A 26662-nucleotide genomic window follows, 5' to 3' on the forward strand; every position below is an offset into this window, starting at 1 on the left:
GGCAACTAGCCTGTCCACCAGTCACACAGCCATGGTACACTTCTGTTTTTAAGCCCTCTAGCTCTCAATCAGAGCTAGTTGCATGTATATTTACTGTGAACTGAAAGTTACACTTCCAGCTCCAGTGTAGAAATACCCCATGATCATGTACCAGTTGCAGATGAAACAGAGGTGCTACAGGTGCGTGATGAAGGTGCGATGATATACTCTGTGGAACAAATTCAGTGGGAAAGAGGTTAAAATAATACAGCTGTGACTTTATATTTCCCTAAAACGCTAAGGCACAGGGCCAAAATTGTCTCTAGCATCCTACATACAAGAGAGGAAAATACTGTTGGACAAAGCAAGGGAAAAAAGTGATGGCTTTTGGATGTGTATGGAAACTTTCATACTGCAGTTGAGGTAACAACTCACTCCTTTTTCCTTTAAAATAATGGCAATAAATAATTGAAGCAACAGCTGCATCCATCCCCTGAAGGTTTCTCTACCCTCCACATCTTCAAGATTTTATACAGAACTGCTACGTGAAGGAACTGTCAGGTTGTACAGACAGCATAATCATAACCAGTAACCCGTAACCTGGTCTTAGACACCTTATATGACCCCCTTTACATAGAATTTGGTGACACTACAGAACCTTGGTTGCAACCCATGTTCTATATGGTCCCAGTTTATATCAATAACGTCACATTGGCACAGTCAGGACCCCTCAGTTGAGTCCTTCTGGGGTTCAGGGTGCTTGGATCTCAGCTTGGGATTCCCTGAATTCCCATCACCCAGCCCCAAACCGAAACTGACCTAACCCTCTCTAGCAGGCTCTCTCCCTTTGTCCAGCTTCCCCGGACAAAGGTGCTGACACCCCCCGTACCTGGCTCAGCTTACAGGCTTAGATCCTGTCCCTCACCTAAAGACATCCCTGGCTCTCCCATCCCCCACACAGACAGTCACTACTCCATCACAGTTACATGTTAGTTTGAACTTTCAGGAAAGCTCAGATGTGGACTGGCGTCTCCCAAAGTCCATTGTCAGTTAAGTGTTTCTTGGTTGCGCACTTACCAAGACAGTCCTTTCTCAAGAAGCTGACCAAATGCTTCACTGAGGCTACTTTGAATCAAAACACATTAAGATACAAGTACAGAGCCAATGTAGAGTGACCAGATGTCTCGATTTTGTTCGGTCGGGACACTGGACAAACAAACAATTTTGCCCTCCGCTCCCACGCACAGGCAGAGCCTGGAGGGGATCTCGCCCTCCCCAGCCCCCTCCTTCGCCCACTGGATCCCTCCTCAAATCCCCAGCCCACCAGCCCCGCCCCCTCACTGCCCCATTGGATCCCAAACCGGGCTTGGGGAGGAGACGCCCCTGTGCAACAGCCTGGGCACATGGGCCATGGCCGGCTGGGACCGGGAGCGCTGCTCCAGCCCTGCAGCCTGCGGGGCAGCGTGGTGGATCCGGGGGCAGCGCAGAGCGGGCAGGGCCCGGGTGGGCAGTGCGGCCCGGGGGTGTGGGCCACCCACCGGAGACACACGGCGGAGAGAGGCTGCGGGGGCAAGACTTGTCCCAGGCGGGGTGGCCAGCAGATAGGGGCGAGGAGCTGGTCGGGGTTCCCCGAACTGATAAACTTCCCCGGTGCTGCCGGGGAGCCCTGCACCTCTCCTGCTCGACTGCGCTCCAGCAGCTCCTTTCCAGAGGGGTGACGGCGGGACACGTCACATGTGCCCTGGGTGGGCCAGGGAGCGAGAGGCTCCGCGAGGAGGGCAGCGCGCATGGCTGGGGCGCTGTGTGCGATCCCGCAGCGCGGCCGGGGCCTGCTAAGGCCGCTGGCCCCTGTGAAACTGCTTTTTTTTTTTGGCTCCTCCCTCCCCGCCTCCCGCGTGTCCTGATACTTTATCTCTGTGATCTGGTCACCCTAAGCCAATGTTCATAACTTTAACTACAAAAGAGATACACACATACAGATAGTATAATTGTAACCAGCAAATCAACCTTTCCATAGACACCTCACACGACAACCTTTGTACGTTTGCAAAAGTGGTTGCAACAATGATTTATATGGTCACAGTTTATGTCAATAACATCACAGGGGTTCACAGAGGAGCCACGAAGGTGCCTCAAGGTCTGGAGAAGCTGCCTGTGCGTTAGTGAGGGAAAAAGCCTGTTCTGTGCACGGCTCAGGGATGACCTGATCCCGGTCTGTAAGGACCCACCTGGGGAGCCGATTGCTGGGAGCAAGGGGCGCGTCAGTCTCCCAGACAAAGCAGAATGAGAGCCAGTGTCTGGGAGCTGACATAAAATGACCTCAGATTAGAAACCAGGGTCCCATTTTTCACAGGGGGGCCCCAAACCACTGCGATGGCTGAGCTGGTGGGAGCACATTGCTCTCCAACCACAGCCAGATCCTGAGACTGGATATGCACAAACAGAGCATGCATGGGGGGAGCCCCACTGAGTCCTGCAGAGGGACAGGAGTCCACTCACGGACAGCCACCAGCAGAGTCAAGGCTTTCGGTTAAAAAGGCTTTTTAAGAACACTGCGTGAATGGCTGGAACATGCAAACACTGAGCTGGATGGAGCTCAAAGACCAGTCAGTATGGAGGCTGGGAAACAGGAAGTAAATAGCAAAGAATGTGTTACAAGTAAAAATGTAGGCAATTGATAAGGGAAACTAAAGGATCCAGTGGCCAATAGTGTGAAGTACAATAAGAAGCCAGCTTAAAAACACGTCAGGAACAAACAGCCCTAGGTTGGGTCCAGGTCCAGTGCTCGATGCAGATGGTGAAACTGTAACAAGTGAAGCAGGAAAGGCAGAAATGTCCCATAGCTATTTCAGTCTGTGTTTGGAGTGAGGCAGGAGGCTGTGTCCATCCTTGATGATCCTGTGGATGGACCAAAAAATTTCCCATCTCTAACAAAGGAGGAGGTGAGGCAGCAGCTGCTAAAATCAGACACTCTCACATCAACAATCGCGGATCATTGACACTCAAGAGTCACAAAGGAACCGGCTAAGATGTGCTCTGAGTTTAAATACAGCCAGTGCTAGTGTGACAAAGTGGGATTGTTCTTAAAGCTTCCTCTGAATACTGTAGCAGTGACTCAGTTTCCCCAATGCATTTCTTAAGTTTCTAGGTGGTGGGATAAAGGCCAGTGTGCATAAATGGCCGACACTCTGTCTCCTGGCAACTAATGGCCAGGGACCCTCCCCCTGCAAGTTGATAGCTAAAGATGTTCGAGAACAAAGAGACCAGGTGACCTCCTGGCCCGGGAAAGGGGCTGAGCAGAGAGGAGGGGCTGGAGGGGTGGTTAGTCTGGAGCTGGCGGGGGACAAGGAGTGAAGTGCAGATATGGGGGTCTGGCTCACTACCCCCCAGAATGGACCCGGCCGAGGGGTCCGGTTTGCTGTCCCTACAAGCTCTGTTTTAGACCCTGTTCCTGTCATCGAATAAACCTCTGTGTTACTGGCTGGCTGAGAGTCACGTCTGACTGCAAAGTGGGGGTGCAGGACCCTGTGGCCCCCCCAGGACCCCGCTAGGGCGGGCTCGCTGTGGGAAGCGCACGGAGGGGCAGAGGATGCTGAATGCTCCAAGGAGAGACCCAGGAGGTGAAGACGTGTGAGCTTCTTTCCCTGAACAAGTCTGCTCCACGGGAGAGGAGGCTCCCCAAAGTCCTGACTGGCTTGGTGGGGAGCAGTTCCAGAGCATCGCCCGGGGACTCCGGGACAGCCAGGCAGGTCAGCTGGGCACCAGGACTGTAGATTATTAGACCTACAGGATGGGGACTGCCCTGGAAAGCCACAGCCCAGAGCAGGGCCCGGGGTCACTGCAGATCCCTGCCCCAGCCGGAGCTTTGCCCTGGGCTGTGGCCGGGTGGGTCCCAGGATCTCAGAGAGACAGGGTGGGGGAGGGGAGGTCAGAGCTTTGACTGGCCCAGCTTCTGCTGGGGGCAGGGATAAGCCCCAACTTCCCAGAGCCCTTCACCCTCCCCCACCCAGCGTCCCCGCCTGCCCCTCCCCTTCCCCACCAATTCCCAGCAGCCGGTGCTTCCTCCAGAAATGCTTCCACTTCACCTTGAACTCAAGTAACCCCCCCACCCCAGCCAATCAGTGCGTGGCTCTGGGCAGTGTCATCGGTCTCCGGCAGATTCCGGCTGGGCCGGGCTGCGCTCGGGCAGGCTGATGGGCTGGAGCAGCTGGGCAGGTTGGGCTGGTGATGGGGAAGGGGGTTGGAGTCCGGGGATGGGGGCAGCCTGCTTGGGGCGGCATGCCGCAGGGGGCACTCTGCCGGTCGCTGGTCCCCCAGCTTTGGCGGACCACTGGAGCTGTCTGCTGCCCTCCCAGCAACTGGCAGAGCGCCCCCCACGGCATGCCGCCCCAAGCGTGTGTTTGGCATGCTGGTGCCTGAAGCTGCCCCTGGATAGGGGGCAGCAGCTCCCCCAGGCCACCCTCCGCAGACTCAGTCCACCCCTGACACCCCACTCCCCAGCAGCAGGGAGCTGAGTTCAGCCGTTCTTGGACCCAGGGGATTTTTGCACAAAGCCTGAAATCAGGATCTGAGCTGGGGAGGAGGACCAGAGCCCGAGCTGCCCGCACCCTCCCGACCTGGTTCTCATGTCTAAGCCACCAGCCCAACAGCTCCCCCTGCCACTCAGTGCCCAGCTTGCCCCAGGACAGCCAGCGGGGCCCAGAACATGGGGAACTGGGAGCCCGGACTCCTGTGTTGGTTCTGTCCCAGCTCTGGGGGTCTGCTGGGTTAGAGTGGGGAGGGGCTGGGAGCCAGGACTCCTGGGTTCTGTTCCCACCTTTGCCAGTACTGTGCTGTGAGCACTGGGTAACCTAAAGGCTGGGTTTCGGTTCCTCCCCTGCAGCCCTGCGCTGGGCAGAGTCCAGCCCTGGGGGAAGTGAAAGGGAGAAGCTGGTGGGTTCCAGAGCCCGGAGAGGAAGCGGCCCTGGCTGGGCAGTTCCCCCGGGCCAGGCAGCCTTGTGGCGGGGCCAGTGGGGAGGGAGAAGGGCCCTGCGTCACCTGTCCCCAGGGCAAGGGGAGCGCAGAGCTCAGGGCACGCAGAGCTCGGGCTGCTGGCAGGGCCCCTCGTCCCTGCTGGGGCAACCAGCCATTGCAACAGACAGGCCCCGGCATCAGAGCCAGCGCCCCCTAGAGGGGAACGGACTCATAGCTCACTGCACCTCCCCCCACCCCCAGCCGATCTCCTCACTCTGGAGCTGGGAGAGGGCCTGTATGCCGCCCCCAATTCCCACCTAACCTGGAGCCTCATTCCTCTGTGTTAGAAAGCACAGATGATGTGTCTGAGATTAGGTCAGGATTCCTGGCACCCAGCCCCGTTCTAACTACTGGACCCCACTCCTGTCCCAGATCCTGGATAGAACTCAGGAGTCCTGGCTCCCAGCCCTCCTGCACATCAATTTTAAGGTCAGAAGGGACCATCATGATAATCTAGTCTGACCTGCTGTACATCACAGGCTGCAGAACCTCACTCACCCACCCACTCCTCTACCAGACCCCAAACTTCTGGCTGAGTTACTGACAGCCTCAAATCATGATTTAAAGACTTGAAGTGACAGAGAATCCACCATTGACACTAGTTTACCCAGCGAGTGACTCGTGTCCCAAGCTGCAGAGGGAGGTGAACCCCCCTCCCCAGGGTCTCTGCCAATCTGACTCAGGGAAAATTCCTTCCCAACCCCAAATCTGGAGATCAGTTAGACCCTGAGCATGTGGGTGAGACCTAGCAGCCGGACACCTGGAAAAGAATTCCCTGTAGTAACTCAGAGCTATCCCCAGCTAGTGCCCCATCACTGACGGATGGGGATTTTTGCTACAGGCTGTCACAGATCGGCTCCATGCCATTGTTGGCAGTCCAATCATCCCATCCCCTCCATAAACTCACCAAGCTCAGTCCTGGAGCCAATTCAGTGTTTTGCCCCCACTGCTCCCCCTTGGAAGGCTGTTCCACAACTTCACCCTTTTGATGGTTAGAAACCTTCACCTAATTTCAAGCCTGAGCTCAATGATGGCGAGTTTGTATGTATTTGTTCTGGGGTCCACAATGGTGCTTAACTTAAATAACTCCTCTTTTGCCCTGGTGTTTATCTCTCTGAGGTATTTATAGAGAGCAATTATAGCTCCCTTTGGCCTTTGTTTGGTCCGGCTAAACAAGCCAAGCCCTTTGAGTCTCTCTCATAAGGCAGGTTTTCCATTCCTCTGATCATCCTAGTAGCCCTTCTCTGAACCTGTTCCAGTTTGAATTCATCCTTCTTAAACATGGGAGCCCAGAACTGCACACAGTATTCCAGGTGACGTCTCACCAGTGCCTTGTATAACGGTACTAACACCTCCTTATCTTCGCTGGAAATACCTCGCCTGATGCATCCCAGGACCGCGTCAGCCTTTTCACGGCTGCATCACGTTGGCAGCTCAGAGTCCTCCTGTGATCAACCAATATACCCAGGTATTTCTCCTCCTTGGTCCCTTCCAACTGATAGGTCCCCAGCTTAGAGCAAAAATTCTTGTTGTTAGTCCCTAAGTGCAACCTTGCACTATTAAAGAACATCCCATTTCTATTACTGCAGTTTTCAAGCTCATCCAGATTTTGTATGATATTCCGATCCTCCTCCATATTGGGAATACTTCCCAGCTTTGTGTCATCTGCAAATGTTATTAGCGCACTCTCACTTTTTGTGCCAAGGTCAGTAGTAAAAATGCTAAATCAGATTGGTTCCAAGATGGATCCCTGAGGAACTCCACTAGTAACCTCCTTCCTGCCTGACAGTTCCCCTTTCGGTGTGACCTATTGTAGTCTCCCCTTTAACCAATTCCTTATCTGCCATTTGAGTCTCATATTAATCCCTAAATTCTCCAATTTAGCTAAGAATTTCTCATGTGCAACTGTATCCAATGCCTTCCTGACATCCAGGTAGAGGAGATCCACTCAGTGGTGCAGATACAGTGGCACGGTGTGGTGTGCTGTACCATTAAGATATTTATAGCCAGTGCACTGTACCAGAAAGAACAGGAAGAGCAGAATGTGGCACTGCCAGGCAGTCCCACGCCGGCAGCTCCTCCTGCATGGCTGTACCACCCCCAGCCCTTCCATGCATCTGCATCTCCTGAGTCCTGCCTGGGGTCTGTACAGCGCCACCGGAGGACAGGGCTGGGGGCGGTTCAGCCACGCCAGAGGAGCTGCCGGTGAGGGGCCGCTCAGTGGTCCCATGTTCTGCTCCTTTCACCATGGCAGTTCCAGAGAGCCCTGCGGTTCAGAAGTCTCTGGCACAGTGAGAGGAGAACAGAGAGTCCCCCACCCCCCAGGTAATGTGGGATGGATCATGGGGAGAGTGTGGGGAGCCCAGGCTGGGGAGGAGTCAAGTGGGGAGATCACATGACCCCCCCCCCCTTTGTGTCTGTCCCATGAGAGCAGCATACTGGTAAGAAATAAATTCTACTTGCACCACTGGATCTACCGCCTTTGTCTGGAAAATGGGTTATCCTCTCAAAGAAAGAGATCAGGCTGGTCTGGCACGATCTATCTGTTGTAAAACCATGCTGTATTTTACCCCAATTACAGCTCACCTCTATGTCCTTTACTATAGCCTCTTTCAAAACTTGTCCCAAGACCCTGCATACATTTGGGGTCAAATCAATGTGCCTGTAGTTTCCTCAATAACGTTTTCCCCCTTTCCTTAATAACTGGTACTATTTTAGCAGGTCTCCAGTCCTAGGTCCCACTTCTCTCTTACAGCCGGGGATAGAACCCAGGAGTCCTGATTTTCAGCCCACCCCCTCTTGCTCTAGCCCATGCTGCCCCCTTGTGAGTATTTCCAAGTCACTCCTGGCTGGCTGTAGAGTCATTGCCAGGGGAAGGTTGTAAGAACATCCCAGGCAGGGCCGGCTCCAGGCACCAGCCCAGCAAGCAGGTGCTCGGGGCGGCCAATGGAGAGGGGCAGCACATTCGGCTTTTCGGCAGCAGGTCCCTCACTCCTGCTCAGAGCGAAGGACCAGCCGCCGAAGACTGAAGCAGCAGCGGTAGAGCTGCCACTGAAGTGCTACCGATCTCAGCTTTTTATTTTATTTTATTTTATTTTATTTTTTTGCCACTTGGGGCAGCAAAAACTCTGGAGCCGGCCCTGATCCTGGGCCACAGTTTGGCTGCAATAACCACAACTTTTCACACTCACCCCACGACTGTTCTTAGGTGCTGCAACTTCCCTCCCTGCCAGCCCTCAGGTGCTGCTGCCAGCAGCAGGGTCCAGCTTCTGCCCAGTTGGCTCCATGTGCCCCTGTCCCCTGCCAAGCAGAGCCACGATGACAGCGGAGCTGAGCCAGACCAGAGTGCGAGGTGCAGGGACCTAGGGTGAGAGGTGGCAGCGCAGCGGTGCCAGATCAAGCCGGGGTGTGAGCCACGGGGAGCAGAGGCCCATAGAGCATCCAAGGGATGGTGGTGCTAGAATGACCCTGGCTGCCCGGCCCGGGAAGGGGTTGAGGGGGGAACCTGGGCCATGGCCACTGCTGGGCTTGGGCCTTTTGTTCCTGGCCTGAGGGAGGTGTGTGTGTGTGTGTGCGAGTGTGAGTGTGAAGCAGGGCTGGATGTGGGGCAGAGTTGCGGTTTTTATGTAATTGCACCAAAACCGCATGTAACAGGGTGCACGCCGTGTCCCATTGGATTCGCCCCCTCGGACCTGCTCCTTAAAGACTCAGGGAGGCTCCCAGCTAGTGTCTGTTCCCCACCACCAGTTCCCCACTGTTTACAGGTTATTTACACTCCTTGACCTCACAGCAGCCTGACCAGCAACAGGCTAGTAGACTCCTTCCTTCCTCTGAGCCTGAGTTCCTGTGACGGTGCTGCCCATGGGAGCCAGCTGAGGTCACTCAATCAGGGTGAACTGCAAACAAAACGGGGTAGACAAACCCCAAATGCTAGTGGATCTTCCAATACTTAGATTTACCAACCAGGACAAAACAGCTTCTATAGCACCTCACTGGTTACTCGGAATCCAAACAAAGCAGTTCCCTTAAAGTGCCCAGCCTCAGGCCTCCGTCCAGACACACCTGTTAGATATGATGATGATTACTGAAAATCTTATCTCGTCGTATAAAAGAAAAGTTCTTCCAACCCCAAAGGACCAAGCCTCAGACCCAGGTCAAATGACAACTTAGATCTTACCCAAAATACACGCTTAGAGCCAATTCTTATTAACTAAGCTCAAATTTATTTAAAAAGAAAAGAGAGAGAGAGTTGGTTAAAAGATCAATATACAGACAGACTTGAATTCAATTCTTGAGGTTCAGACACAGCAGAGATGAGCTTGTAGTTGTCAAAAGTCCTTTTAGAAACAGTCCAGAGGTTCTAGGCCAATGTCCATATTCAGGGTGACTCCGGTCAGTGACTGGGGTTCTCAATCCTTGTGGCTTAAAGTTTCCCCTTCTTGAAACCCAAAGCAGATCTGAGATGAGATCTGCTAATGAGGCTGGCAGGTGCGGGCAGTTCCCAGGCAAGCGCTGGCTATTTACCCAGCCCCAATCCATTCCCTTGATTGGGGCTGGGCTGGCAGGAGCTGATTAAGGGCTTTCCTAGCAGCGCCCCACCACACCGCAACTTTAACAAACTGTGGCTGCGGCTTTTGAACAAACAAAAATTACAACTTTCTCCAGCATTCGTGTCACGGGTGAGGGGGTCAGGGCCCCACTTCCTGCGATTCACCGGGACTCTCAGCCAGCCGGTAGAACAGACGGTGTAGTAAGGACAACAGGAACACAATCCGAACCAGAGCTTGTGAGTACAAATGGGACTCCTCCGTCCGGCCCTTCTGGGGGGCAAGGAAATTAGACCCCAGACCTGGGGCGCTCCCTCCTCTTCTCCAGCCAACTACCCACTCCAAACCCCTGCAGCTGACTCTCAAGCCTCCCCCAGCTCCTCCTCCAGCCTTTGTCCAGTCTCCGGGGCAGAAGGTGTCACTTCTCCCCACCCCCCTCCTGGCTCAGGTTACAGCTCAGGGAGCTTCCTACAAGGGAAGTCCCCCATCCCCAGTGTAACCCCCCTGTGACATTCCCAGGTCAAATCCGCCCCACTCCCTGCTCCGTCACAGTTTGCCATGGGCCAGGCCCAGAGAACCAGGGCAATTGCATCAGCCCCACCAGCGGAGACGTTCTGGCTGAGGGCAGGGTGCAGAGAAGCCCCGTCTCCTCAAGGTGTCATCTGGTGTCAAAGTGTCTCTGTGGAGGGAGGACCGGCTTGAAAGGAGGAGACATTGCAGGTTGGGGGAGCAGAAACATCCCCAGGGAGTGTGAAGGTTTCAGCCCCTCTCGGAGTTGGCTGAGTTCTAGGGGCAGGGCCAGCAGATCACAGGCAGCCGAGGGCAGGGTGGCGGCAGGTCCCTCCTGGAACGTGTCGGCCCATTGAAGGGGAGGCCAATGTAGAGTGCCCAGTCGGTGCCAGTGGGGTCTGAACTATCAGTCTATGAGCCGGAGCCAGAGCTTGTACAGCTGGATCCTTCCTCCTTCCCCTCCTGGGCTGAAGATTTAGACTGAGTCCTGCATGAGGACCCACCAGCCCTGAGCCAAGTGGGGGAGGGATCTGTTCTGTGAGAGGTGGATCAGGAAGCTGCCCTTACCCTGGAAGAGGCCTGTGGCTGTGGTTTCGTAGGCTCAGTGGTTTTGGCCAGAACTCATGCTCAGGGGGGCCCTGCACACAGCCTGAGCCCATTGTACAGGGGAGTCCCTGGCCAGGAGCCGACTGGGTCTCACGGCCTCCTCCAGGAGCTGGTCCCTCACGGGGGCTCTTAGAAGGGTCGGTGCATCCATTAGGTGACCCTAGGTGGTCGTCTAGGGCCCCAGGATTCGGGGGGTGGCATTTTGTGCATTCCACACAGGGCGCACGGGAGCTTCTGGTTCCACTCCCGTTGCGCCGCCGAAGAAGGACCTTCTCAGTTCGGAGGATGAGGGTAGCGAGCAGTGGACACTGCTGGCTAGAACCCCCAGTCCCAGCCGCATGGAGCGTGTGCGACCCACGGGTGGGACACAGGGCCAGCAGCGAAGCAGAATGTCCAGATTTAGCATAAAGGCTACAGCGAGCTGCCAAGTAACACGGCTTAATGGTTACCAGCCAACAAGAAAATACGGTTCCTGCATCTCGTAACTGTCGTCTTTGAGATGTGCTGCTCACGTCTGTTCCATGTCAGGTGTGTGCCGCATGCGCCGATTGGTCTCCCAGTGTATCCATCGGGCTGGCTCTGGTGCCCCAGGAGTGCCGTGCTCATGCATTGGTATATGAGGGGCTGCTGGCCCTGCGCCCTCTCGGTTCCTTATTGCCGAGCTCTGCCAGTGGGACAGGAGGGCGGGTTTGGAATGGATGTGAGCAGCATCTCGAGGAACAACAGCTACGAGAGGCAGAGAACCATTTTTTCCTCTTCGGGTGCTTGTTGGTGTCGATTCCATTTCGGTGACTTACAGCCGTATCCCCGGAGGTGGCTTGGAGCTCACGGGCCTGCCGATAGCTACACAGGTCTCCCGAAGCCAGTGCCACCTCTGGCTTGCTGGCTGATGGCGTCATGGGACGTGAATATGTGGATCGAGGATCATGTTGCAGCCCTGAAAATGTCCTGGATCGGTACTGGTGCCAGGAAGGCTGCAGAAGACCCTTGTGCTCTCGTAAAATGGGCCTTTGCGATGGCTGGAGGCAGGATCTTTGCCTGCTCGTAGCACACCCGGATGCAGGCCCTGATCCACAACGAGACCCTGTGGGAGGGCACTGGGAGACCTTTCATTCTATCTGTGACTGCGACAAACAGCTGCGTCAATCTGCGGAAGGGGCTCGTCCGGCCAATATAAAGGCTAGGGCCCTTCTCACATCCAGAGTGTGCAGGTGTCTTTCCGCCTCTGACTCATGCGGCTCCAGGAAGACTGGCAGAGAAACGTCTGGGTTGACATGGAACGGCAAGACCACCTTGGTTAGGAAGGCTGGGGAGGGAGGGGGTGCAGCTGGACTTTGTCCTTAAAGAAACCATATAGGGAGGTCCGAAGGTGAAGGCCTGAAGCTCTGAGACTCTCCTGGCCAGAGTGATTTGCCACCAGGAAAGTGACCTTCACGAGAGGAGCAGCCAGGAGCAGGATGCAGGGCTCGAATGAGGCCTTGTGAGCCTAGAGAGGACCAGGCTTAGGGCCCACGGTGGGATCGGGTCCAGGACCTGTGAGTAGAGCTTCCCCAACCCTTTAATGAACTTGCTTGTCATCTCCTGGGCGGAGACCAATCTGCCTCAGATTGGGGGCTGGGACGCAGAGATGGCTGCCAGGTGGACCCTGACTGAAGGCAGTGAAGGGCCTTGCTGCTCCAGGTGCAGGAGATATTCCACGATGGATGATGCTGGCGATGGGCACCGGCTCTGCTCGGCTGCACAGCATGTGAAGCGTTTCCACTGGGCCAGTTCGGCGGCCCTGGTAATCGGCTTCCCGCTACCTAGCAGAATTGGCTGGACCTGCTCAAAGCCTCGTCCTTCAGCCAGATTCCGCCATGCAGCAGCCATGCCGTCAAGTGCAGGCCTGCTAGAGTCAGATGGAGCAGGCACCTGTGGTCCTGCGACAGCAAATCAGGTCTGAGGGGAGCATCCACAAGGCTGCTACCATGAGATCCTGGAGCGTGTCGAACCAATGCCGGCGCGGCCATGCAGAAGCGAGCAGAACCACCCTCACCTTGTCCCCCTGTATCTCCAGGAGAACTGTGTGAATGAGGGGAATCGGAGGGAGAGCATGTGGCAGCTGCCCGACCGTGGCTGTAGGAAAGGGTCTGAGAGCCCTTCCTGTGAGCGAGCCTTGAGCAAAAGAGGTGACATTTCTTGTTCTGTGCGGCGGCCAGCAGGTCCCCTGGGGAGTCCCCCACCTCTGGAAAACAGCACTGGCAACCTGAGGGTGGAGAAACCACTCATGGTGAGACGAGAAGGACCTGCTGAGTCGATCTGCGGATACGTTCCACTCCCCGGAGGGTGCGACACCCCAGATGGATGGAGAGTTTCACGCAGAACTCCCCCAGCCTGGGGGCTTCCTGACAGAGGGCCCTGCCGTGGGCTCCTCCCGCTCGCTGACAGAGAACATGGCTGCTGTGTTGGCTGTTAGCACGTGCACGTTCTGGCAGGAGAGCTGCAGGAGGGACACCTCGCAGGCTGAGCGTATTGCTCTGAGTTCCTTGACATCTGTGTGCAAGGAGATCTCAACCCATGTCCAACACGCCCAACACCAGCATCGCCGACGCCTGTGGGTATTGGACTGGGGCTCCGGCGAGGGTCGAAGCCGGGTCTGACCCCCACTTGAGGGAAGCCAGGACTGAGGCTGGAATGGTGAGACTAGAGTCCAAATGATGCAAGCTTGGGCTGTACCACCGGGACGCTGTGCTGGACGTGACCTTTTGAGTCACCCTTTATCACCTGCTCCTCCAGGTACGGGTAGATCTGAGGGGGGCCGCGACCACTGCCCTGCACTGTGTGAAGCCTTGCGGGGCCGCCGAAAGGCCAAAGGGAAGCACAGTGAACTGGTAATGCGCGTGGCCCACCACGAACCTGAGGAAGCGCCTGTGTGCCCGGAAAATGGAGATATGAAAATATGTGTCCTTCAAATCGAGGGTGGCGTCCCACTCCCTGGATCTAGCGGGGGACGATGGAGGCCAGGGAGACCGGGTAGAATCTCACTTTCTTGAGAGACGTGGGGAGTCGATGCAGGTCTAGGGTTGGCCGTAGACACCCCTTTGCCTTGGGAACAAGGGAACAGCAGGAGTAGGATCCCTTTGGTCTCTGCGTTGGGGGAACCACCTCCACCGCCCCAGCCCGCAGCAGAGCCGGCAGCTCCTGAGCTAGACGCTGCTCGTGAGAAAGGCCCCTGAAGAGGGACAGGGAAAGGGGTGAGGAGGAGGGATGGGAATACACTGCAGGGTGCACCGGTGCTGAGCCCACAGCGCTCTGACGTCATTGCTGCCCAAGCGGGGAGGTTTGGGGAAAGGCTGTGCAAAAATAAACAACGAGGGGGAAGAGGTGCTGGTGATCCAGGGGGAAGACTGATTGTGCGTCCCCAGACCTGCCTTCAGAAGGCCTGTCTGTGCCCACTCAGCGCGTGGCTAGTGTCCTGCTGGGCAGAGGTGGATCCCAGCAAGCTCTGATGGCACCTGTCACCTCTCCCCTTTCGTTTGTGAGGCTCGTGCCGGGAGGGACCTAAGACCTGAGGGGCTGCCGAGGCCTGACACACTTGCGTGAGACGGCTGATGTGCACAGGGCCGGGGGTCGATCACAATGCGGCGCTGAAGCTTTGTGTCCATGTGGTCCCAGCAGAACGAGGCCCCATTGAAGGGAAGGCCCTGCAGTCGGTGCTGCCCCTCCTGCGAGAGCCTTGACATCTGCGGTCACAAGCCTGTCTGCACGGCGACCGGTCTGGCCACCGAGTCTGCCATGTCCTGAGCAGCCCTGGGGGAGGTTTTTGCCACCCTCGTTCCCCGCTGCACATCGGCTGGGAATTCCTGCCACCCACCTTGGGGCAGCGAACCCTTGAGTCCAGCCAGGGAGTCCCAGACACCAAAATCCCATTGCCCCAGCCAGAGCTGCTGGTTCGCCAGATGCAGCTGGGGGCTCGCAGCCGGAGAAGCCTTTCTACCGAAAAGGTCCTAGCGCTTTGCCTTCTTGTTCTCTGGGGTAGCACTGGCCATTGTCTTCAGAAGTGGCACTGGCTCCTCTCGGCGTCCGACGCGGATTCCTCATGCGATGACCATGGTGATGCCATTGCACCTGCCTGCTGTGTAAGGATCAGGCCCTTTTCCTGCAGCCATATTGCCAGGCCTAAAGCCTACGGCCTTGGTCTGCAGCCAGATTGAAAGAGCAGCTGCCATTAGCTGAGCAGCAGGAAGTCACATCCTCACAATCCATCTAAATTACATTAAAACAATGTAACATCCGGCTGTTAGGAAGGAGACACTGTCCTAATGGCCCCCACCATCACCAGATACAGAAACAGAGCTTAAGATGGTTAAAGAAAACTTAGTTTGATGGTGTCTGTCTGGCGAGAAATCACTTATCAAATGTGAAATCCCCATTTCTTTATTGTTTTGTCATTATGGTCCCCACTTCCCTATTGTTTGTCTGTCTGGTCTCTGTCTGGGTCCTTGATTGTTTCTGTCTGTTACATAATTAATTTTGCTGGGTGTAAATCAGTGAAGGTGGTGGGGTAGGACTGGTTAGAGAATTACATTACACTCATGAGAAGGCCCTGCTGAGGGGATCGGCCAGGATGTTCTTCACACCAGGCAGGTGGGCGGGTACCAGGCGAATGGCTGAGCACCTCCCGACACCGGGCCGAAGCCTTGGCCCCACCCTGCCTGTTGATGTAACACACGGTAGCTGTACTGTCCATCAGGCCCTGCATCCCCGGCCCTTCCGCTGGGGCGAGAACACCAGGCAGGCCAGGGGAATCGCTCCAAGCTCCCCGACGTTATAAAGGGCCAGGTCATGTTACAAGCACCAGCCCTGGGTGTTGAGCTCAACCAGATGGGCTCCCCAGCCCAGAACCGACGCGTCTGCAATCAGGGTGAGCAATGGGGTTGCAAAGGGAGCTCCCTGCAGTGCTGACTTGGGATCCAGCCACCAGTCCAGGGCCGAAAGGATGTGGCTCAGCCCCGTGACCACTCGGGCCAGGTCCTGCCTGCTGGGGATACAGACTGTGGCCAGCCACGTTTGCAAAGACCACAGGTGAAGTCGAGCACGGCTGACCACGTCCGTGCAGGCAGTCGCAAGCAGGTGTGGGCCATGGTGAGGATAAAGAGACAGGAGCGTAATTCCCAGGAGGACAGGGTGGGGGTCACTCCCCCTTTCCCACCCAGGGGACAGTGGCACAGAGGGGTCCATCTGTTCCAGTGCTGCACCACCCCACAGAGCCCTGTCGCCAATACACCATCCTGCTCCACACCCTCTGCCTGGAGACAGCCGGGAGCCTGTTACTCAGCAATGGCCGAGGGGGTCACTGGTTCGGTTCGTTGCACCAGGCGAGTGACTGTGCAGGCAGAGCAGTGGACGCTGCTGGATAGAAACCCCCAGTCCCAGGCGCATGGCACGCGGGCAACCCACGGGTGGGGACCCACAGGGACAGCACGTGACTGTTCAGGTTTAGCATAAAGGCGCTGCCCAGACTCACGGGCTCTGCCTGCAGGAGCCTGATGACAGGACAAAGGTGGAATCAGCCTCCCCACGGTACAGCTGGGAACAGAGCCCCAGAGCGGGGGGATTTACCCCCATGCACACAGCCCTGGCTCCCAGCCACCCCCAACCCGGCTCTAGCCCATGCTGCCCCCTGGTGGGTGTCTCCCTCCTTACACACGTCCCTGCTGGCCGGCTGGCAGAGTCAGTGCCACGGGAAGGGGCTGTAAGAAACTCCTGGGCCACAGTTTTTTTGCAATAACCACAACTCTTTGCAGACACCCTGCAACTGGGGACATTGACATTAGGATGTTAATGGGGCTTAATGAACCTCACATCTGGGCATCAAGGCCAAGCACACTGACTATTCCCTCAGGGCAACACTTGCAAATATCAGAAAACTGCCCCAACACACCTTGGCAGGGGGATATCCGGGACACAGGGGAACTGGGACCCCCAGGATGGATTAAAGAAACTCAGGGCAGTGAATGTACTAAAAACAACCTGAAGGTCAATTACAATATCAGTGTCTGACTAATTTCTATATTATCCCTGCCCAGCTACCTGAATGTGTATTGCAAAACATCTGGGTAAAAGTACAGTTTAAATAATTGCCATGGATCCTGATATGCAAAACCCAAGACAACACCCATTAAATGGACCATATGTGGTAAACTTGGATCATAGGGAACAAGTTATTATACCACCAATAGTGTCTCAAAAGCAAACTGAGCTGGACGTTACAGGGTTAAATGTGTCCAAGATCGTACCTCAGTGAGCCCCGTATGTGCAAACTCTCCATCGGGGTGGGCAGCGTGGTTAAAATGATGGTATATGGAAAAGTCCATAAGGAAGAGAACCCCAAGGGGTGTATTTGAGACTGTTTTGGGTGGAACTGGCTTAGGAGTTGGAGCACTGGATGCTACTAACATTGGCAAACACACTAAGTTATGTTACAGCTGAAACACAAGAATTGGGAAAGCCCATCAGTGCGTCCTTGTCAAAGTTAGGAATGGGGCAACAATTGTTTTCTAACATACGGCCAGTCTGGCAACAGCAAGGGGAAAAGGGTTTGTTACTGTTAGCAGGGACTATGAATCAATGCAAGAAAATGTGTCTCTAGCACAGGTCCTGTGCACAGGCCCAGGAACTAAGTCAGCAATTGGTCATTCGAATACTCCGGGAAGGCAGGCCAGGAAATCTGCCTTTGGAAATAAAAAGGTTGTGAGAACATGTTGCAGAAAGGGAGAGACAACTAATGGTGTGGTGGAAATCTGTAAATTTTACCCTAAATAAAGATCAAATGGTTCTACAAACACATGTAGTAACCATTCACCTCAGCCAAGCTACTGATATAGATCCAGTGGTACCCATGGGAATCCAGCTAACGAAAAAATCTGGTTCTGTGTTCCACTGAATCTGATCACCATTCCTGGGTGTATAAAGAAAACCAACAATGGAAAACGATTGAGACGTTTCAGTGGGGAGCCCACGGAAATCTGGGATGTGTGTTAGGGTGAAAATGCACAAGAACGAGAGGAATGTTTCTGTGTTAAAGACAAAGGAACCCAAAGCTGCATGTGTGATATACTCACTGAACAAAAGTCGGCTGTTGTATGTGCAGGAAGGGGATGTGTTTGGGTTGGGGTCATGGTCCAATGGTAGAAGTACTTGAAGTTTAAACCACAATTGTATCACAATAGAACGTCTGCAACCTTAGGCATGAATATGACCATGATAAGCAAATGGTTAATCCATCTGTAACAAGGGGGTCCTTGGTGAGACACTGCTGAGAGCACCAGTTCAGGGCAAATTGCTGAAAAACCCGCAGTCACAGCCCATGGGGCTGGGGATCCTTTGCTTACAAGGATCCCAAACCAGCCCAAAAGAGAACTTCGGTCTCACCCCACTGGCTAACAAGAAGTTACACAAGCAATTCCCTCAGACACTCCTGTTTCCCTGTATCACCACCAGCACCGCTCCTTGTGGGGATGAGTGGTTATGAAAACCTTCTGATCCCAAAGGACCAGCCACACCCCAGGTCAATATATAACTTAGATCTTACCCCAAAATCACTCTGTAACCAATCCTTTAGAATCTAAAATATAAAGGCTTATCAAGAAAGAAAGACAGAAAGAAAGGAGTAAAATTGGTTGAAGGAATCAAATACATACAACAATTGCAAAGTCCTTGGTTCAGGTTTGGTTCAGGTTTGATGGAATAAACTTCTGGCTTAAGTCAAGTCTCTGGAATACATCCACAGTTTGGATGGGTCAGTCAGTCCTTTGTTCAGAGCTTCAGTTTGTAGCAAAGTTCCTCCAGAGGTAAGAAGCAGGATTGAAGCCAAAATGGAGACGTTCTTAAGGCCTTATATAGTTTCTGCCCAGGACAGAGAAATCTTTTGTTCTCCCTGTGGAAAATCACAGTAACAAGATGGTTTCAAGTCACATGAACCATCACATGGGCACATCACCTGTCCCTGCGTGACTCAGTTCTTTACAGGTAGACGCCACTGCCCACGTGCCAGCTTGAACATTCAGAGGAAGGATCATCAGATGTGGTTTGGCATCTTCCAAGGCCATTGTCAGTCAAGTTCTTCTAATCAACTTGAATCGTCCCTCCAAGACTTGCTGGCTAAATACTTTGTGGGCGTTGCCCCAGGATTCAAACATTTGAAATCAGGTACAGAGCCAATACTCATAACTGCAAATACAAAACGATACATGTACCCGGAGAGCCTCATCATCACCAGCCAATCACGACCTTTTCATAGATGTCTGTCTTAGCCCATATTGTACAAGATTTGTTGCAAATGTAGAACAGTGGTTGCAGCAATGATCTGTGCATTTACATGACAATCAGATAACGTCACACCATCCTATGTTACATTCGCATTAACTGTGTATTGCACGGACAGGAGAACAAATACGTATTGAAGTACAACATGATCATGAGAAATCACTCAGATTGAAAACTGTTGCAGATGCAGGACATCAATTCTGGTGTGAGACACTACTGGGGTTGTTACCTTCTGCAACAGGTGTGCTAAATATCATGTTTCACCTCATTGTGGTGATCATTGGAATCCAATTGGCTTTATTAGCAAGCATAATAGCTTTGGCTTGCGGGGTGAAGAGAACAGTCCGAAGACTACAGGAAGCTGCCATGCAAAGTCAAATAAGGCCCTTGTTAATTATACCCGGGAGGGAAACCCAAGCTCAGCAGGTCTGAGCATTGGACTCCTGGAATAGCAGTGATGGCTTTGGTAAAAGTGTCATTAAGGAGTGGACTGTAAGGATCAGGCCTTTGTCTGCATCCAGATTGCCAGGCCTAAAGCCTACGGCCTTCGTCTGCAGCCAGACTGAAAGAGCAGCCAAGCAGCAGCCATGAGCGGAGAAGCAGGAAGTCACATCCTCACATTCCATCTAAATTACATTAAAACAGTGTCTTATCCAGTTGGTAGGAAGAAGACTTTGTCCTAATGGCCCCCACTATCACCAGATACAGAAACAGATCTTAAGACGGCTAAAGAAAACTTAGTTTGAAGGTGTCTGTCTGACAAGAGACCACTTCTCAATAGCTGTGGTTCTGAAATCCTCATTTCTTTATTGTTCTACCATTATTGTCCCCTCTTCCCTATTGTTTGTCTGTGTGATTTGTCTGGTTCTTTGATTGTTTCTGTCACTGTATAATTAATTTTGCTGGGTGTAAATCAGTGAAGGTGGTGGGGTAGGATTGGTTAGAGAATTACACTACACTATGTTAGGCTTGGTTAGTAAAATGGCTAGTTAAGGTGCAGCCAGGACCGGCGCCAGGGTTCTAGGCTGATGGCCGTTTCGCCGCCCCCCGCAGCTCCAGTGGAGCTGCCACAGTCATGCCTGCGGCAGGTCCACCGAAGCCTTTAGACCAGCACACTCTCCGCCAGCACGACTGCGGCAGCTCCGCCGGACCTTCACAGCAGCGGACCGTCCACCACCATCACTGCGGTAGGTCCCCCGGAGCCGCGTGCCGCCCCCCCCCCCGGCAAAATAGCGCCCCTCCCCAAATTCTGGCGCCCTAGGCCATTGCCTCGGTCACCTAAATGGTGGCACCGGCCCTGGGTGCAGCTAAGCAGGACTCAAGTTTCACTCTATAAACTAGGGTCAAAACTGAAAGTTCTTTGGAACCAACCCCAGGATACGGCCCCCAAGATCACCACACAGAGACTGGAGTCCCCCATGTGCCCCTGATCCTGACTGGCCAGCAGGGGAAGTTCATGTGTCTTACTGGGAGTGGGGCGCAGTGTGTGTGCAGCGTGTGCGTCTGTTTGTGGGGCCTGGGAACAAATAGAGGATCAGGCTATTACTGTGCGAGGCTCTTTCACTGGTAAAAGCCCCCACACACCTGCAGAGTGTAACGTTACGCCTGATCCCTCAGAAGGGTAGGGGTGGGTGGGCGCCTAAATTCAGAGGGTTACGCCTGAGCCCCAGGACCGGGTGAGGGTGGGTGGGTGCCTAAATTCAGAGGGTTACTTATGCCTGAGCCCCAGGAGCGGGTGAGGGTGGGTGCCCCTAGAGTGGGTGAGTGAGAGAGAATTTTGTGCAGGTAACATCCTGACTCCCAGGCCTCTTGCTCACAGACTCATAGACTTTAAGGCCTCAAGAGACCATCAAGATAATCTAGTCTGACCCCTGCGCATCGCAGGCCACAGAACCTCACCCACCCGCTCCTGTCACAGACCCCGAGCTCTGGCTGAGTCACTTTACCCTCAAACCCTGGGTAAAGTCTTAAAGTTACAGAGACTCCACCATTGACCCTAGTTTAAACCTGCTGTGACCATGTCCCAGGCTGCAGGGGAAGGCGAAGCACCCCACTCCCCAACCCCAACCAGAGTCTCTGCCATCTGAGCTGCGGGAAAATTCCTTCTTGACCCCAAATCTGTCTATCAGATAGACTCTGAGCATGTGGGTGAGACCCACTAGCCAGCCCCTCCCCGGACTCCCCAGCCTGCCTGGGTGAGCAGAGATCAGCGCAGGCGGCCGGGTTACCAGCAGGTATTTTCCAGAGAGCCAGGATGCCCCTCGCTGACTGCCACCAGCTGGAGCCGGGAGCCCAGGCCCCAGTAACAAGCCCACCCCCCAGGGTTACCGGGAGACAGCCCGGAGCCTGGCAGGGGAAATCACTGCTGGGCTGGAGTGAGGGGGGATCCGACCGTCCATGGGCAGCCCCCACAGTGCGGGAACCTGAGGAGGTCCGGGAGATCAGAGCCTGGGTGGGTTGCAGAGAGCTCTGTGCAATCCCCATGTCTGGCACCTGCCCCGTACCTAGGACAGGTGAGATCCTGGCCGGGCTGGGAGGGGCCCCGTTCCTGATCACAGCTGACCTCATTAACGGTCATTGGCAGGGGTCTTGGCCTCAGATACCCGGCTCCAGATGGCATTTCCCCCCCCCCCCACTGAGGCTCTTGCAGTTCCTGGTCCTGTGGTTTGGCCTGGGGGGTCCTGGCTCCCTTCCAGCAGTTGGTAGCTCCGGTGTGGGGTGGGCTGGGGAGTGTCCCCAGCATGGCTATAGGGTGTTTGTATGTTAGTCAGACCTGGGCAGAGCCCATGACCCGTGTCAGGCGGGGGCTGCGCGGCATTCAGACCCCAGCCCTGCCTGGGAAGGGGGAGCAGGGCAGGGTGGGGCTGCCAGAAGGGGGGGATCTCGGCCATGCAGTGGGGAGGGGCTGCATGAAACCAGAGCCTGCAATAGTGGAGGCAACTGAGACCAGGCTCATCTCCAGCCAAGGGAGCAGGTACCGGCTGACAGCTGCTGGCAGGGGATTGCCAGAGATTGTTCCTTGCGGTGGTACCTGCCCGCCCTGTCACAGGTCTGTGTGAGCCGGGGCAGCAGACAGGGGTGTCACGGAGTGTGGGGGAGCCCGGCCCTGCACCCCTCTTCCTGGGACCCACAGTGACTCTCAGCCAGCCAGTAAAACAGAAGGTTTATTGGACCACAGGAACGCAGGTTACAGCAGAGCTTGGAGGCCCAACCAGGACCCCTCAATCAAGTCCTTCTGGGGCTTCAGGGCCTTTGGATCCCAGCTTGGGATTCCCTGAATTCCAACCCCCAGCCCAAAACCGAAACTGAACTAACCCCCTCTAGCCAGATCTCTCCTTTTGTGTAGCTTCCCGGGCCCAGGAGCCCCCTCCCCTGCCTGGCTCAGGTTACAGGCTCAGGTCCTGTCCCTCACCTAAAGTCATCCCCTTCCCTCCCATTCACTGTGCAGACAGCTCCTACTCCATCACAAGGGCCGTCTAGTCTAATGGGGCCACAGGTCAGCTGGGAATGGGGGCAGCCCTGAGCACTGACCCAGCTCTGGGGAGCTCTGACTGTGACACACCAGTTGTGGGTTTCACAGCCGCCTCTGACAGGCTGCGCTGCTGTGACACCATGAAACACGAGACACCCACGACCCCTGGGGCAGATCTGAGCAAGACACTGCTTCCCAGAGCGAACTAGGGGACGATGTACAATGAACGTCTCGCCTGGGGCTGGACCCTGCGCAAACCACAGCTCTGTCTGTCCTGGAGCCGTCACCCTATCTGTGCTGACCCCTCGCCGGCCCCCAGCCAGTGACAGGGGCTCAGGCCAGGGGACAAATGGAGCCTGGTGCCCCAGCAAATGGTGCGGGAATGATCCATGCTACAGGGAACGCAGCTCTCCCAGCTGGTGCCTGGCCAGGCCGTGAGCCATGGATTCCCCCAAGATGCCAGTCAGCTGATCTGGGTCCATGATGCCTCCATGGAGGAGGGGTGAAAGGTATCCCCGCCTCGGGCAGTGGCTGTGGGGCCCATGCTGGGTTACATCCATACAGGGTTTATGGCTCACTGCGGGAAGGGATCGATCTGCTCCCCTCAGCCCAGGCACTAACAGCAGCGAGGGGTGATCACCGCAGTGCCTGGGACTGGGACTGGCTCAGAGACGTCCCCCCACCCAGGTGGGTCCCAGGTTGGCAGGGCTGGGCCAGAGGAGGGGTGAGGGCCGCAGAGCAAACTGGGGCCAGAGAGATGAGGTTAAACAGACTCAGGGCCTTGCTTTGATCCAGTGACAGACGGGCCCAATCCTGGTTGGAGGGCTGGGAAGAACTCAGGCCCATCCCACACCTCATGTAGGAGCTGGGCGATTCCTGCTGCACAGGTTACATCACGTTGTTTCTCTGGCTGATGATGCTTTTCCCCTGCGAGTCGCTGTCTCTGCTGAGCGTGAGCCAGGGGGAACCGGTGTCCCAGGTACACAGGGTTTGGGGGCGGCGGGGAGGGCTGGCTTTGGAACAGGCTCTGGGAGGACCCGTCAGTGAGCCAGACCCTCGGGGGTCTCATCCTTCCTCCAGGGTGAGCCCCACGGCTTCCCTGCCTTCTTAGGCTGGATGCCTGGGCCTGCAGCCCCCCTGGGAGCTCCAGGCAGCGAGCCCCATGGAGACAGACCCAGACATGTCGACGCTCCGTCCAGCTGCTAAATGAACAGCTCAGATCACGGTGTGTCTGGGGAGTCCCCTCCCCCAGGGCTGCTGGCTTGTGCATCCTCCCACCCCCAGCAGCGGGGTCAGTGAGAGGGAACGTGGGGCTGGGCTGGGGCAGGGAAAGGGGGAGTGCAGGGGGGGGTCTCAGATTCTGTCAGACCAGATACCAGCTCATGCCAAGGCCCTAGGTTATCACTGACAGATCCCTGGCTGGAAACCAGCTGGGCTCAGCTGCGTGTTCGCATTGTTAAAATGGGGATTAGACTGAGCAAAGGTGATCAGGACTTTGTGAAATGCTGATAAATTGCTGCAGCTGTACCCCATGCGATAAGGCGATAGTGAAACGAAACAGTAAAGCCAGGCAGGAGAGACGCATTGCCAAGTGTGAAATACTAGTGTGTGGGGAGTGGGGGGGTGTTATCTCCTGTCCACCAACAGAAGGCCCTAAGCCCCAAATGGGCCATTGGGGGACATCGGAGGACACAGGACTTTGCTGATGGTTCCCTCCCCGTGAAGAGGAGACGAGCAGGAGCACTCATCCCACCAGCTTTAAACTCGGGGAGAAAGGGAATAACATTCCCCGTCAAGGAGCAATTCGTATCGGGCTGCGGCTTTGGCTCTGAAGGGGCAGCAATGACCAGGCATAAGCACCAGATCCGCTGGCTGTGCCTGGGTTGGCCCCACAGCACACACAGCGCTGGCTTCTGACAGGAGTTTCTGTGACCTTTGGGCCCCTAGGGCTGTAACTCCCCGGTGTGTGTGTGACCTGCTGTAACCTTGTCAAGAACTCCCAGAGCTTTGTCTTAGGTAACAAATCTTTACTGAGGTTATCACAGAGTTGGCTACAAGCGTTGTCTGTGCAGTGAGATCGAAGGTGCCGCTGCCCTGGAGTGAGTGACTGGCTCTTTGGGACAGGGAGTGACCGAATATCGCTGTGATTTGTGGAGGAAGGGACGATCAATCAATCACAAGGGCAGGCTGCCCAGGGTGGCCAGAGAGATCGGAGAGCCCCAGGGGACTGTGACTCCAGGACTCGGTTGTTACAGGGCCTGCAGAGTTCACACTTGATGCCTTGGTAAGATCTAAGTATAGAACTCAGCCAATTTGGGGTTTGTGCCCTGGCTCCTAACAGTCTCGTTAGGCTGTTACTAGATGAGGTTGGCACTCGTGAGCCTCTCCAGACAGCGGGACAGGGTTGCCCCAGGGCCTTGCAGAGACCGAGGGGCAGGGACGAGTCCCCGGGGGGGCAGCGCAGCTGGAGCCGGGCAGAGCGCAGGGAGCAGACGGTGACACGAAGCGACCGGCCCCAGGTTCTGCATTCTCCGGGCTGGGCAAAGTGCTGGGAGACATGGACGGAAACTCCTGCCGGCCGGAGGATCCGACGCCCAGGATCTAACTCAGGAGCCCTGCAGGGAGAGGGGAGAGAAATCAGCCCCTGGCCGTGGGGCTAGCGGGACGGACGGGGGATTTTCTCTGCCAGGCCCCAGGGCGCCCCAGAGACTCTGCCCGGCAGCCGCAGGGCTGGACGATGCTCGGCAGGACCCAGGACCCTCTGCCCCCGGGAGCAGCTAGGGGATCAGCCTGAACGGGGACCGAGGGAGCTGCAGTCTCCTCCTCCGCGGGGCCAGCGCCCCATTGCCCAGCTGCCCAGGGGCTGAGCTGGGCGGGTCCCATGGGCCGAGGAGGGGCAGAAGCAGCCACCCCACAGGCGCCCCAGGCAGCCTGTGCTCAGTGTGGGGGGAGCGGGTTTAACACGGGAGGGGGATTGAAATTACCTGCAGGTTGGGGAACAGGGCGCCCTGAAAAACAAAGAGAAACATGGTCAGAGCCCTGGGAAGGGGGAGCTGGTTCCTGGGGGTCAGAGCTCCAGCCCCTGCCCCACGGCATGGAATGCCCCTCACTAGGAACCAGCCCCCTCCCGCCCCCAGACCTGGGGTTACCCCCCCCACACACACCCCACACGTTATTACTATAAATCCCTGACCCAGGATCCCTGCCCCGGGGGAGGGGACGGAAACGCTCTGAGCCCCGGGAAGGGGCAGCTCCCTGCACTGCGAGGGGTCGGGGTCTGTCCCACCCCGGGGGCTCAGCCTGGGGAGGGGAGAGTGGGAGCTCCCAGCCTGGCCCCGGGGCCTCGCACTGAGATCTCCCTATGGCCCCTGCTCTGTCCCTGCCCTAGGAGGGGGAGGTCTGACCCAGCCCCGGCCCCAGGGAACTAGAAGCCAGGAGGCCCCTGCCAGACTCTGAGCAGCCCCTGCTGGGGGTGGGGGGGGGAGCATGCTACCAAGCACAGATTCCCCTGAGCCCCCCTAGCCCCCCTCACAGACACCCCAGTGCCTTCTGGTATGCCTGCTGCAGCTCCTTGATTTTCACGCAGCATTGCTGCGTGTCCCTGTTGTAGCCCTTCTCCCCCAAGCCCTCAGTGATCTGCCCATAGATATTGATGTTTCTATGGCTGGATCGGCGCTGTGTTTCCACAGACTCAGGAGATCCATCACGTCCTGTGTACTCCAGGCAGGAGCGCGTTTGCTGTGCGGAGCCGGCATGGGCAGTTGCTAGGTGAGCACTCTGTGCCGAGCAAACAGAAAATGGAATTTAAAATTTGTGGGGCTTTAAAAGAGGAGGAGCATGTACCTGCGTACCTGGCCACTGCACAGTGGAGTTAAAAATAGTGACAGAAGCTGTCACAATGGGGCATTGTGGGACACCTCTTGGAGGCCACTAAAGTTGACATAAGTAATGCAGTGTCTATGCTTTCACTGCATCAACCTAAGCACTATGCCTCTCTGTAGAGGTGCGGTTATTAGGTCAACGTAGCAGGCGAGTTACATCATCTGGAGCAAGGTTTTAGTGTTGACACTCGCAGAGTTAGGCCCGCCCAACCCAGACTCTGACGTGCTCCATGCTTCTGTGGCCCCAACCTCTCAGGAGCCAGCAGATTGGCTGCCCTTGCCCATGGAGGTAGGGCTGGAAAATTCCTCCCAGAGCCAACATGTGGGGCAGCCTTCCCACCTTCACA

General features: G+C 55.7%; 2 protein-coding genes and 1 long non-coding RNA gene across 7 annotated transcripts in view; 1 reads left to right on the forward strand and 2 right to left on the reverse strand.

Annotated features, from left to right (window-relative positions):
- Positions 1–26662, reverse strand: part of LOC116835059 (H-2 class II histocompatibility antigen, E-S beta chain-like) — a 48265-nt gene that overhangs the window by 17633 nt on the left and 3970 nt on the right. The gene's annotated exons all lie outside the window — the stretch shown is intronic.
- The window catches only part of LOC116835058 (HLA class II histocompatibility antigen, DR alpha chain-like), a 46449-nt gene that overhangs the window by 11033 nt on the left and 8754 nt on the right, over positions 1–26662 (forward strand). The window lies entirely within an intron of this gene.
- Positions 24447–25532, reverse strand: LOC116835061 (uncharacterized). Its single transcript, XR_004376112.2, has 2 exons — positions 25419–25532; positions 24447–25049 (listed from the first exon to the last, which is right to left on the reverse strand). It is a non-coding gene; the product is annotated as an uncharacterized LOC116835061 (long non-coding RNA).

Source organism: Chelonoidis abingdonii, chromosome 12 (assembly GCF_003597395.2).
Source record: "Chelonoidis abingdonii isolate Lonesome George chromosome 12, CheloAbing_2.0, whole genome shotgun sequence".
Taxonomy (NCBI): Eukaryota; Metazoa; Chordata; order Testudines; family Testudinidae; genus Chelonoidis; species Chelonoidis abingdonii.